A 14,737-nucleotide genomic window follows, 5' to 3' on the forward strand; every position below is an offset into this window, starting at 1 on the left:
TACACATATGTCAGTTGTTCTTATATGTAAACAAATGATTTGGAATGTAACAGATTTTTTTCCAGAAAATATTATTGTATCATTTAACAGATGAGAAATAGAGGTCATTATAATTTTATAGATATTTAACTTATATACTTTATATGCCCATATATAGAAATATTTTAATTTTTAAAAGTCAAGTAACACTTATAAGAATCATATATTTCTCTATGCTGTGTCATCTTTTCTGTTGCACTTTAAATGGATCGTATTTGTTTATTTTTGTTTCCTGCAGCAGCAAGTGAATGTGTCCTTAACAAAGACTACATCCTATTTTCAGTGACTCTTTCTAAGGGCTTAGAGTCTCACTTTGACTGAAAACTTCGATTCCTTTAAACAGTTAACATTAGTAAGAAAAAGAATTATAAAATATGAGGAAACTGATTAAAAAATAAATAGAATGGTATGATCCAGCCAAGGACGTGCAGAACCGCTCAGGATTCCTGGAGGGTTCTTGCTCCAGAAGCAAACACTTGATGCAACTGCAGTTTGCCACCATCTGGTGGCTATTGGCAACTCTGACTAAATCTAAGGCAAAGATTCTAGGTACTGTGATAGAATGGAACTTCCAGAACGGTTAAGAATTCCACTTATTTCCTAGTTACTTGGTTTCCATCCCCATCATATAGTCCTGAGGGGGAGAGGTTGGCTGGAAATAGCTAGCAATGTGCAAAGCCCCCAACACCTCCCTGTCTCCCAAGATAAAGTTGTCTCTGGCATTGTCAGTCCTGTTTTTCCTCCCCTCCTTCAGTTCTTTCCCTCACCAAAAATAAGTCCTATAAGATCGCATCCCTTGTTTCAAAAAAGGGATGAACAGAAAATGGAAAATATTTGCCAATTATGTTATATCTGAATTTGTCTTATTTTAAAATACCTTTTCACGGGGTTTTACTGAATTTTATTTAGAATTATTGTGTATATGTTAATCATCAAGACACAGCATTATTTGGTTTCCTCATACTAATCATGGCACATTTTGGACTCAAGCTTGTCTTAACATCATTAAAAGATGGTGGATTTTTCCTCTTTTTTTAATTCCGAAGAGGAGATTGTATAACACTGAAATTATTCCCTGTTTCAAGGTTTTCAGGAACTAATGGGAGTTGCCATCTGACAAGGGGTTTTTATTATAGGAAGAGTTTTGACTTATGATTCAGCTACTTTAGTGGTTACCAAAATGAGTGATAATCAAAATATTTAACAGCTTGTTCAGTAATCATTTATATAAGTGTTTGTATATCAATAAATAAATCAATAATAAAAATAGTCCCTTTTGTATACTTACTAAACTTCTTACTAGTGATGAAGTTTTTAACACAAATCATTCTAAATTTTTCTAAACCATTTATTGATTATTTTTGCAAATTGTTGTGGGAAAACTTTGGTTTGACATACTATCACTAAATGCTGTCTGAACCACAGTTTGTATTCCCCACAGTTACCAGAGGGGACTAGACGACGCCAGACATTAAATTGAAAGTCATTAGATGATGTGATATTTGAAAAAGTACAGTCTTCTTTCAACAAAATTGTTCATAATGCTGAATACTCTCCTGGCTTCTGCTAAACTAATATCAGTTATATTTACAATTTTCTAACTCTTTGTCTCGTTCCTGAGCTTCAGGTAAACTCTTTCAGACTTTCATCATTAAGGGTGATGTTACCCCTAGATTTTTCACAGATGCCTTTTATCAGGCTGAGGAAAGTTGCTGAGAATTATCAGGAATAAATGTCTGGATTCGTGTGTACATATTCTCCTTTCTACATTGTTAACATAGTAAATTACATTATTTTTGAACACTAAACCAGCTTTGCATTCCTGGGATAACATCTACTTGGTCATAGTGTATTATCCCTTTGATCCTTTGTTGGATTGAATTTACTAAATTTTTGTTTAGAAATTTTGCATTAATGTTCACAGCAGATATTGACCTGTAGTTTTCTTCTTTTGTTCTGTTTCTGTCTGGTTTAATGCCAACTTTTTACTGGCTTCATAGAATAAATTAGGAGGTATTCCCTCATTTAAATTCCATGGAAAAGTTTATGTAGAATTGTTATTAAGGTCTTACTTATGTATTTGGTAGAATTCAGCAGTGAACTGGAGTTTTTCTTTGTGGGACAGTTTTTAACTGTAATTTTAATTTTTTGAATTACTCAGTGAAATAAACTTGGACAATTATTGGGCTTGCCACATTTAAAGACATTTCAGGAATCACTGTCCTTTACTGCCTACTCTCCAATGTCTTGAAAAATATATATATATATATTGGTATGTATATGTGTGTCTATGTGGCATATGTATCAGAGGGTAGAAGGAGAGAGGGAGGAGAGAGAGAGTCAGAGCGAGAGTGAGAGAAAGAGACTCTCTGTTGTTATTGATTTAGAAAGTGGAGTAAATCTGGTTCCTTTTACTTTTTCTTGGCCAGAATCAGAAGTCAACTCCTTTATTTTGCAAATCAAATTGAGCTTCTTTTCCAATCTGCCTGAGTAGTAGAAAAACAGTGATTTTAATTATGTATAAATGTAAAGAAACTAAAGGAATGCCTGGGAATTGGGGGTGAACTTGGTTATATAAGCAGCATTTAGTGATCTAGTTTTGGTATCCACTGGCATCAGAAAAATAAGAAATGAGTTATATTTATTACATGTTTGTGTTGAACAGAGACAGAAATTTCTGCAAGTGATATTTGTAAAACAATGCAATGAAGGGTGAAAAATATCCTTCCAGAAGAATATTTATAATTAATAATAACTTTGATTGACTTTGAGTGAGAATATTGCTATTCTGCCAGAAGAAGACCAAATTCACTGGTCCTCAAACTTCTAAGTAGGGACTGACTTCATTAGAGTCAGTTGAGAGTCTTCAAAAATAAATGAATGATCCCTGCACTCGTCTCAATAGACTTTTCAATATTGAGACTAATAAAGAATGAGGTGTGATCCAGGAATCAGTATTAAAAGCGAAACAAAACAAAACCTCCCCAGCTGATTCTGAGGAATGGGGAAGTTTGGCAAACACTGACCTAGTTGACCTCCAGGGCCCTTTTTGCTTTTCAGAAAGACCACACATTTATATATATGTGTGTGTGTATATATATACATATATATATATTTCTAATTTACTTTCTTGTTTGTAAGAATAACTACATGGCTAGATCAAAGGATTTAGAACTTATTATGGTAGGTAATACGTAGGAGGGATTTTTAGTTCGGTCTTTGCATAATATAAAGAGTAGGATATTTCTCGATGTCAAACTGAAGAGTCGATCTAGGATTCTCTTTTGGTTCTAGTAAGTAAAAATGAAGTACATGAGACTTAGAAATAAATAGGTCTACTTACTGAGTGCACTCAGATAGTTGAATAAATCTAATCTATACTGTTGAACATGTTGCAGTTAACTGCACTTTCTTCAAAGCTTCCTTTAAAGGAATAATGAGCTATTAAAATTCTTCAATGAAGCTTCTTTTGGTATCTCCTGGATCTCAAGTAAGGTACTTGATTTTTTAAAATCTCAACTTTTTCTGAAGATAGTTTTCTTAATTTAGAAAAAAAATTTTTTTTCTGTTCAGTCTCTCATATATCCACTCTTTTTTTTTTTAAGGTTTTTAGAAATTTCATGTAATGTCTGAAACATTTATATTAACATATTTCCATACAAATAACCCAATGAAAGTTTAGTATTAGTTGTTTTGTTTGTTTGTTTGTTTTTATACTGCAGGTTCTTACTAGTCATCAATTTTATACACATCAGTGTATACATGTCAATCCCAATCGCCCAATCATATATCCACTCTTAATGAGCACTTTATATTTCCCAGATCCTACATATTTTATTTAATTTATATACATCACTTAATTTAATCCTTTCAATACCATCTTATAGGATAGATGTTCTAAGACATATTTTGCTGATGAGAAAACAGAGTTTCATGGAATATGAACAATTTGTCCAAGACTACTTACCCAGTGAGTGGCAGGACATGGATTAAAACTTAGATTTATGTGAATTAAACGCCACAGTTTTAACTAATAAGACATTTTTGACTTCATAAAAAATAGTAACAGAAGCTAAATTAGTTTCACTTTTTCTGACTCTGTTGTAATTTTGATTTTATAAAAATGTCCAAATTAAAATGTGACTTCAAATATGATATTAATTTCCTTGATGGGAAGATTTTTTTTGATATTTCAGAAATTAAAGATAGTAATGGGCACAAATTTATAACATAGAATTTCTTCTTTTCCACTTGGATTAAATTTTTCAGATATATTGAAAATTATTGATGTTTTATCCACATACATCTTTAGTATTTGATATTAAGCATTGATAGTTATTTTAAAAAGCAAAAAGCAAAACCTGTGCAACACAGATTTTGTTTGCTCTCTGTATTTGTGTTAATGTCTTCTGTTTAACAATGTATACAAAGACAAAAACAGTTCTTAGGAAAGTTAATCTTGTACTTCAACCATAAAGTTTGCTTCTATATATACAGAATAATTCATATATCTGAGATGTTAATGCTTGACAATAAAAGGAAAAAGATGTGCTGGAGTTTGGCTGCCAAAAAGGGAGCAGAGCTACTAGCAATCAGAGTTAAGTAGTAAATGGAGTAGGCAGTAGAGGTTGAAGAGTGTCTGCTTAGTGTAGGAGGTAAGAGTTGATCTATCATTTCAGATGACCTTCTTTAAGACTGGTGCTTCATTCCACCTCATGAAGCAGTAATCGCATGTTTCCTAATGTCTTTTATATAGCAGAATGTTTTAAGACCACCAAGTTAACTGCATCTTATGGTGGGAAAAGGAATTGACCTAAGTTTTCAGCTGATACTCATTCCTAAAACAAAAGTAATTTTTTTAGGTGCTTGTTTGCTTGTTGATTTATTTGACTAACATTTATTATGCATTTAAGGTGTTCTAGTAACTGCAAAAATTGCTTTTCATACTCAGTTTCATATTATTCTCACAACAATCCTATAGTTAGGTATTATTAGTACCTCCCATTTCACAAAAGAGGACTTCAAGGCATTGAAAATGTGGGTAACGATCTTAGATTCTTTTAGACTGAAAGAGGTGAAATTTGGACTCAGTCCATCTGATTCCAAGGCTCTAAACAAATGGCATAAAATGACTCATAACATCACTGTCCCAGATGTCCTTTGTCCATCCACATTTCTCATATCATTGACATTGAATATATTAGGAAAAATTATATATAATATATTTGGGTACTGATACTTCCAAAAGTAAAGTTATTCTGTCAGATGTAGTGCCAAGACAACCTCATCTTCTATTAGCATTTTTTTCTGTCATTTGCAGCAACGTGGATGGCCTTGGAGGGTATTATGCTAAGTGAAATAAATCAAACAGAGAAAGACAAATACTGCATCATATCACTTATATGTGGAATCTAAAAAAATACAACAAACCAGTGACTATAACGAAAAAGAAGCAGACGAAAAAGAAGCAGACTCACATATATAGAGAAAAAACTAGTGGTAGCCATTGGGGAGAGGGAAGGGGGAAGGAGAAAAATAGGAATAGGAGAGTAAGAGATACAAATTATTATGTATAAAATAAGTTACAAGGATATACTGTACAACATAGGGAATATAGCCAATGTTTTACAATAACTATAAAAGGACTATAACCTTAAAAATTGTGAATCACTATATTGTACACCTGTAACATATAATATTGTACATCAACTATACTTCAATAAAAGAAGAACCAAAAGTTGACAAGGCTTTCTGTAGGGTTCGTGATGATCCACTCATTTTCTCAGATAAGTCTCAGCTATGAAGAATGAGCTGAGTAGGACTTACTCAGAAGTGACTGAGTTTATTCTGCTGGGGTTCAGAACATCTCCAGAAGTACGGATTCTCTTATTTTTATTCTTCTTGCTTATCTACATGGTCACTATGGTGGGAAATATCAGCATGTTAGTTGTCACTAAAATAGACTCCAGACTTCATACACCTATGTATTTCTTTCTCAGAAATTTGTCCTATAGATCTCTGCTACTCCACAGTCATTGCTCCCAAAACTCTGGCTACTTTCTTTCTTTCTTTTTTTTTTTTAAGCTGGTGAATTCTATCAAACGTTTATTTTTTTTTTAATTTATTTTTTAACATCTTTATTGGAGTATAATTGCTTTACAGTGTTGTGTTAGTTTCTGCTGTATAACAAAGTGAATCAGCTATATGTATACATATATCCCCATATACCCTTCCTCTTGCATCTCCCTCCCACCCTCCCTATCCGACCTCCCTAGGTGGTCACAAAGCACCGAGCTGATCTCCCTGTGCTATGCGGCTGCTTCCCACTAGCTATCTATTGGACATTTGGTAATGTATATATGTCAGTGCCACCCTCTCACTTCATCCCAGCTTACCCTTCCCCCTCCCTGTGTCCTCAAGTCCATTCTCTACATCTGTGTCTTTATTATGCCCTGCCCCTAGGTTCGGCAGAACCAGTTTTTATTTTTTTAGATTCCATACATATGTGTTAGCATATGGTATTTGTTTTTCTCTTTCTCACTTACTTCACTCTGTATGAGAGACCCTAGGTCCATCCACCTGACTACAAATAACTCAATTCCATTTCTTTTCATGGCTGAGTAATATTCCATTATATATATGTGCCACATCTTCTTTATCCATTCATCTGTCGAGGGACATTTAGGTTGCTTCCATATCCTGGCTATTGTAAATAGTGCTGCAGTGAACATTGTGGTACGTGACTCTTTTTGAATTATGGTTTTCTCAGGTATCTGCCCAGTAGTGGGATTGCTGGGTCATATGGTAGTTCTATTTTTAGTTTTTTAAGGAACCTCCATGCTGTTCTCCATAGTGACTGTATCAATTTACATTCCCACCAACAGTGCAAGAGGGTTCCCTTTTCTCCACACCCTCTCCACCATTTATTGTTTGTAGATATTTTGATGATGACCATTCTGACCGGTGTGAGATGATATCTCATTGTAGTTTTGATTTGCATTTCTCTAATGATTAGTGATGTTGAGCATCCTTTCATGTGTTTGTTGGCAATCTGTATATCTTCGTTGGAGAAATGTCTATTTAGGTCTTCTGCCCATTTTTGGATTGGGTTGTTTGATTTTTTGATATTGAGTTGCATGAGCTGCTTGTAAATTTTGGAGATTAATCCTTTGTCAGTTGCTTCATTTGCAAATATTTTCTCCCATTCTGAGGGTTGTCTTTTCGTCTTGTTTATGATTTCCTTTGCTGTACAAAAGCTTTTAAGTTTCATTAGGTCTCATTTGTTTATTTTTGTTTTTATTTCCATTCCTCTAGGAGGTGGGTCAAAAAGGATCTTGCTGTGATTTATGTCATAGAGTGTTCTGCCTATGTTTTCCTCTAAGAGTTTTATAGTGTCTGGCTAAAGGTCTTTAATCCATTTTCAGTTTTTTTGTGTGTGTATGGTTTAGGAAGTGTTCTAATTTCATTCTTTTACATGTAGCTGTCCAGTTTTCCCAGAACCACTTACTGAAGAGGCTATCTTTTCTCCATTGTATACTCTTGCCTCCTTTTTCAAACATAAGGTGACCATATATGCATGGGTTTATCTCTGGGCTTTCTATCCTGTTCCATTGATCCATATTTCTTTTTTGTGCCAGTACCATACTGTCTTAATTACTGTAGCTTTGTAGTATAGTCTGACTACTATAGTCTAGTCCATTTTTCTTTATCAAGATTGCTTTGGCTATTCAGGATCTTTTGTGCTTCCATACAAATTGTGAAATATTTTTGTTCTAGTTCTGTGAAAAATGCCATTGGTAATTTGCTAGGAATTGCATTGAATCTATAGATTGCTTGGGTAGTATAGTCATTTTCACAATGTTGATTCTTCCAATCCAAGAACATGGTGTATCTCTCCATCTGTTTGTATCATCTTTAATTTCTTTCATCAGTGTCTTATAGTTTTCTGCATACAGGTCTTTTGTCTCCTTAGGTAGGTTTATTCCTAGGTATTTTATTCTTTTTGTTGCAATGATAAATGGGAGTGTTTCCTTAATTTCTGTTTCAGATTTTTCATCATTAGTGTATAGGAATGCAAGAGATTTCTGTGCATTAATTTTGTATCCTGCTACTTTACCAAATTCATTGATTAGCTCTAGTGGTTTTCTGGTAGCATTTTTAGGATTCTCTATGTATAGTATCATGTCATCTGCAAACCGTGACAGCTTCACTTCTTCTTTTCCAATTTGGATTCCTTTTACTTATTTTTCTTCTCTGAATGCTGTGGCTAAAACTTCCAAAACTATGTTGAATAATAGTGGTGAGAGTGGACAACCTTGTCTTGTTCCTGATCTTAGAGGAAATGGTTTCAGTTTTTCACCATTGAGAAGGATGTTGGCTGTGGGTTTGTCATATACAGCCTTTATTATGTTGAGGTAAGTTCCCTCTATGCCTCCTTTCTGGAGGGGTTTTATCATAATTGGGTGTTGAATTTTGTCAAAAGCTTTTTCTGCATCTGTTGAGATGATCATATGGTTTTTCTCCGTCAGTTTGTTAACATGGTGTATCACATGGATTGATTTGCTTATATTGAAGAATCCTTGCATCCCTGGGATAAACCCCACTTGACCATGGTGTATGATACTTATAATGTGCCATTGGATTCCGTTTGCTAGTATGTTGTTGAGGATTTTTGCATCTATGTTCATCAGTGATATTGGCCTGTAGTTTTCTTTTTTTGTGGCATCTTTGTCTGGTTTTGGTATCAGGGTGATGGTGGCCTCATAGAATGAGTTTGGGAGTGTTCCTCCCTCTGCTATATTTTGGAAGAGTTTGAGAAAGATAGGTGTTAGCTCCTCTCTAAATATTTGATAGAATTCGCCTGTGAAGCCATCTGGTCCTGGGCTTTTGTTTGTTGGAAGGTTTTTAATCACAGTTTCAATTTCATTACTTGTGATTGATCTGTTCATACTTTCTGTTTCTTCCTGGTTCAGTCTTGGAAGTTTATACCTTTCTAAGAATTTGTCCATTTCTTCCAGGTTGTCCATTTTATTGGCATAGAGTTGCTTATAGTAGTCTCTTAGGATGCTTTGTATTTCTGCGGTGTCTGTTGTAACTTCTCCTTTTTCATTCCTAATTTTATTGATTTGAGTCCTCTCCCTCTTTTTCTTGAAGAGTCTGGCTAATGGCTTATCAATTTTGTTTACCTTCTCAAAGAACCAGCTTTTAGTTTTATTGATCTTTGCTATTGTTTTCTTTGTTTCTATTTCATTTATTTCCGCTCTGATCTTTATGATTTCTTTCCTTCTGCTAACTTTGGGTTTTGTTTGTTCTTCTTTCTCTAGTTCCTTTAGGTGTAAGGTTAGATTGTTTACTTGAGATTTTTCTTGTTTCTTTAGGTAGGCTTGTATAGCTATAAACTTCCCTCTTAGAACTGCTTTTGCTGCATTCCATAGGTTTTGGATCGTCGTGTTTTCATTGTCATTTGTCTCTAGGTATTTTTTGATTTCTTCTTTGATTTCTTCAGTGACCTCTTGGTTATTTAGTAACGTATTGTTTAGCCTCCATGTGTTTGTGTTTTTTACGGTTTTTTCCCTGTTATTCATTTCTAATCTCATAGTGTTGTGGTCAGAAAAGATGCTTGATATGATTTCAATTTTCTTAAATTTACTGAGGCTTGATTTGTGACCCAAGATGTGATCTATCCTGGAGAATGTTCCATGTGCACTTGAGAAGAAAGTGTAATCTGCTGTTTTTGGATGGAATGTCCTATAAATATCAATCAAATCTATCTGGTCTATTGTGTCATTTAAAGCTTCTGTTTCCTTATTCATTTTCATTTTGGATGATCTGTCCATTGGTGTAAGTGAGGTGTTAAAGTCCCCCACTATTATTGTGTTACTGTCAATTTCCTCTTTTATAGCTGTTAGAAGTTGTCTTATGTATTGAGGTGCTCCTATGTTGGGTGCATATATATTTATAATTGTTATATCTTCTTCTTGGATTGATCCCTTGATCATTATGTAGTGTCCTTCCTTGTCTCTTGTAACATTCTTTACTTTAAAGTCTATTTTGTCTGATATGAGTATTGCTACTCCAGCTTTCTTTTGATTTCCATTTACATGGAATATCTTTTTCCATCCCCTCACTTTCAGTCTGTATGTGTCCCTAGGTCTGAAGTGGGTCTCTTGTAGACAGCATGTATATGGGTCTTGTTTTTGTATCCATTCAGCAAGCCTGTGTCTTTTGGTTGGAGCATTTAATCCATTCATGTTTAAGGTATTTATTGGTATGTATGTTTCTATGACCATTTTCTTAATTGTTTTGGGTTTGTTTTTGTAGGTCCTTTTCTTCTCTTGTGTTTCCCACTTAGAGAAGTTCCTTTAGCATTTGTTTTAGAGCTGGTTTGGTGGTGCTGAATTCCCTTAGCTTTTGCTTGTCTGTAAAGCTTTTGATTTATCCATCGAATGTGAATGAGATCCTTGCCAGGTAGAGTAATCTTGGTTGTAGGTTCTTCCCTTTCATCAATTTAAATATATGGTGCCACTCCTTTCTGGCTTGTAGAGTTTCTGCTGAGAAATCAGCTGTTAACCTTTTGGGAGTTCCCTTGTATGTTATTTGTCATTTTTCCCTTGCTGCTTTCAATAATTTTTCCTTGTCTTTAATTTTTGCCAATTTGATTACTCTGTGTCTCAGCGTGTTTCTCCTTGGGTTTATCCTGCCTGGGACTCTTCTGTGCTTCCTGGACTTGTGTGGCTATTTCCTTTCCCATGTTAGGGAAGTTTTCGACTATAATCTCTTCAAATATTTTCTCTGGTCCTTTCTCTCTCTCTTCTCCTTCTGGGACCCCTATAATGCGAATGTTGTTGTGTTTAATGTTGTCCCAGAGGTCTCTTAGGCTGTCTTCATTTCTTTTCATTCTTTTTTCTTTAGTCTGTTCTGCAGCAGTGAATTCCACCATTCTGTCTTCCAGGTCATTTATCTGTTCTTCTGCCTCAGTTATTCTGCTATTGATTCCTTCTAGTGTAGTTTTCATTTCAGTTATTGTATTGTTCATCTCTGTTTGTTTGTTCTTTAATTCTTCTAGGTCTTCGTTAAACATTCTTGCATCTTCTTGATATTTGCCTCCATTCTTTTTCTGAGGTCCTGGATCATCTTCACTGTCATTATTCTGAATTCTTTTTCTGGAAGGTTGCCTATCTCCACTTCATTTAGTTGTTTTTCTGGGGGTTTATCTTGTTCCTTCATCTGGTACATAGCCCTCTGCCTTTTCATCTTGTCTTTCTTTCTGTGAATGTGGTTTTTGTTCCACAGGCTGCAGGATTGTAGTTCTTCTTGCTTCTGCTCCAGATATTATTGAGGCATCCAATCTTCAAAAATTAAGACCTAACTTGGTGGCTACTCCCCATCAGAGAATGCTGTGGCTTATAAATTCATCTTCCTTATTGTTCAACTACTGTCACAGAGGCCTTTATAGTACCTCCTTGTGTTGGAGGGTCTCCTGCAGAGGTGGTAGGTGGCTGTGGCTCACTGTGGGGACAAGGACACTGGCCATTATGCTTTTTATATGATAATTTTTATTACTATTTCCCTATTGTGGACTGAACCAAGAAATAGTGTGAAGAAGAAAAACATGGCAATTTCTGAAGACTCATTTAACTATGACATCTTGTGCATGACAAGCAGAATTGTGAAACCAGAGTGAGTAATGACAAATCTCTTGTTTTAGATGTTTGTTTTATTTTCTGCAAAACATGATAGGGATCTGGTCATTTGTGTTAAGTATGATTCAAGTCAGGGGAATAGAACAGGAAATGGAGTATGCATTAGTTTGCATGGACTTTTAAACTTCGTCTTTAAAATAGTCTGTGATATATAAAATTCTTCAGAATTTTAAATGAGAAATCCTTAAAACATAGCCTGTCTAGTCCATGTGCACGTTTCTTACTGGTACCAATTCACCACCAGAATCCAGCTCTCTTTATTCCAAATTCCATATTTTTTTTGCACAATACCTTACCCAAACCTAGATTAGGTAAGAGAAAAATATTTCTTAATAAGTAGGTTTTATTCCCCCTAATCCTAAGGATTTGTATATTTGGTAAGGAAATTTTCTGATTAACTTTTTGTTTTGAGGAGAATATCATCTTAATTATGCAAGAGGACAGAATCCCTCTAAGATATCCTTTTCATTTAAAGTGTCTAATGTGCCTTCTGGAGTTCATAGTTAAAAGAAATTTACATCTCTAATGCAGCAAACCCTGGAGACCAATCAAAAGCTCACATAGCACTCTTCTGTTGTTGCCATTAATCACCTTGGTCCTTAGAGAATATTTATACAAATATTTTTAGTTAAAGATGAAGTCACCCCCAGGGTAGCATGTTTGGGGCCAGTCGACTCTGATGATTTCCAAATAGTGTGATTCCCAGTGGATGTCTAAAATAACACTGCATTTTCACAGTTAAGTGTGCCAGTTAGAGAGATACGTAAGAGAGTTGGAATCATGCCTTTGAGGTTAATGAGAAAATGGGACTCCACAGGTCTCAAAGTACAGTTGGGGTGTAGGGTAGCTAATTTCTCAAACTTCCTCTAACAATTTGATCTGTTTTACCATAATTAGCTATAGGTTATACCAGGGCAACCAGATGATTCCCACTGGGGGAATGAGACTTTTGCATCCTGCTATGAATTATCTTAAAGCCCATGGAAAATAACTCACAATTTTAATCTGTCTCATTGGGCCCTATTAAAAAGTAAATTTAGTCAAAGAACAAAATGAGAAAGAACTTTAAGAAATCTCTGAATAGGTGATTACAGGGCAAGATAAGCTTGAAATAGCTTTAAGTAGTACATTACATGTTTAAAAATATAGAGTCAGAGACAAGTGTTTACTTAAGTTTTCATACTTGTCATACACACACAGACACGCACACACACATACTCACAAGAATCTCTTGGGTGAATGTCAGCATTTTTGGAGTAGTTTCCAAAGAGTCCACATGTTAAAAGTAATTTTAGTACATATTCAAACACTATTATTTTCTGACTCCTTCCACAGGGAATTATATCTGCCCTTGACCACATCTTCTTTTAAAGAAATCTATTTGAAAGAGTGATTTGTAGCTTCCTGTTTAAATTCATTTTACATTTCTTAACGTCTGGAAGTTAGTTTAAAATTTATTTACAGTTATTTTTCCTCCAGTGGAAATAGCCATCTTATATTATTCATCAGGTTTAATAAATATAATCTAGAATAAATTGGGGAAAAATAAAAACTCTTTTTCTAAAACTGTTTTCTTTATATATGGACAAATTTGAATCACTGTTTCTCTTCTAACACTCACATGTAAAGTAACATTTTACCCAATTTCTTGGCATTTTAAATATATATATTTACATATGTATTTTAAAAATCAGTTTGAATAGTAAGATGCAATTAAACCATTTCTCCTGAGATGCTATTATTGGGAGAATGAATGAAGATATTTCCATTAGTCAATCAGATAAACACATTACAATCTTTACTTCACTCAGTTAATATACTCATTATTTGTATTCCCTTCAAGGTCACATATACAGATTATAGATTTTATATATATTATCTCAGGGCTATTGTTTGATTGATTAGATTGAGCAGTTGCTTTGAACCACATTAGAAACTATTGTCATATGATGCTCTAGCAATATTCTCAGCTAGTCCTTTTAACCAGAGCTGCCACACAAGAGAATAATAAATTAATTTCACTACTCATGATTTAGGATTTGATATCAACTAAATATCAAAATCATATCACAAGCAACCTGTAATAACAATTACGTATGCACAGGATTTGAGGAATGGCTACCAAAAAAATCCTTGTCCAAATCTTCTCAAAGACATCTATTATACTCGGCCATCTTTAAAGAGTTTTCTCCCTGTCACCCACCAAGAGTTCAAAATAACTCTGGGAAGATAATTATGGGGAGGAATTCTCTATGATGATTAAAATTGGTAAATATGAAAGAAGAGAGTGAAATGGTAAAAATGATGAATCTGTAATCTACATAAAACAATGCGTAGGGTCTTTCTACTTATATTTTCAGAATAATTGAAAAGGAAGACAAGGCACTATGTTAGCTGTTCATCAAAAATAAAACATTTTATACCTTCCAATTGAGGCTAATTCCAGACACTAAATAATTAAGCTATAATTCGAAGGTTTCTTTTACATTTCCCAGAACCTCATATCATTTAGAGGTGGAAGACTTATTATTTTTTAAAAAAAGAGGTAATGTTTAAATTTTAAAGCTTTTCCTTAAAGTAGAAAAATATTCTTGTTATCATTTTTAGTGAAATAAGAGAATTTCAGTTTTGATGATAGGTTATCAGATGATTGTGGGACAGAAATTAATTAATGATATATTTAATTATAGTTGTCTATCTTATAGCATTAATGCATATAAATAATCCCCCCAAAGATTGGAAACCATATTCTACCTGAAGATAGAGGGTGGGATCAGGAAGGAGTGATACAATGGATATTTAAATTTTAGGTACCCTCTTTTAGTGTTTATTTAACACTTTCAAATGCATAATGTTTTGTGTTTTTTTTACGTCAGAGAAGTGCTTTAAATAATTTAATTTAACAGACAGTTCAAAATGAATTCATTCTATATGCTTCCTAAATGAATAACCAATTAGGATACACTTGAATAAGTTTAATCAAATGAGAATTTCAT

The sequence above is a fragment of the Balaenoptera borealis genome, assembly GCF_965194805.1.
Source record: "Balaenoptera borealis genome assembly, chromosome: 13".
NCBI classification, from domain to species: domain Eukaryota; kingdom Metazoa; phylum Chordata; class Mammalia; order Artiodactyla; family Balaenopteridae; genus Balaenoptera; species Balaenoptera borealis.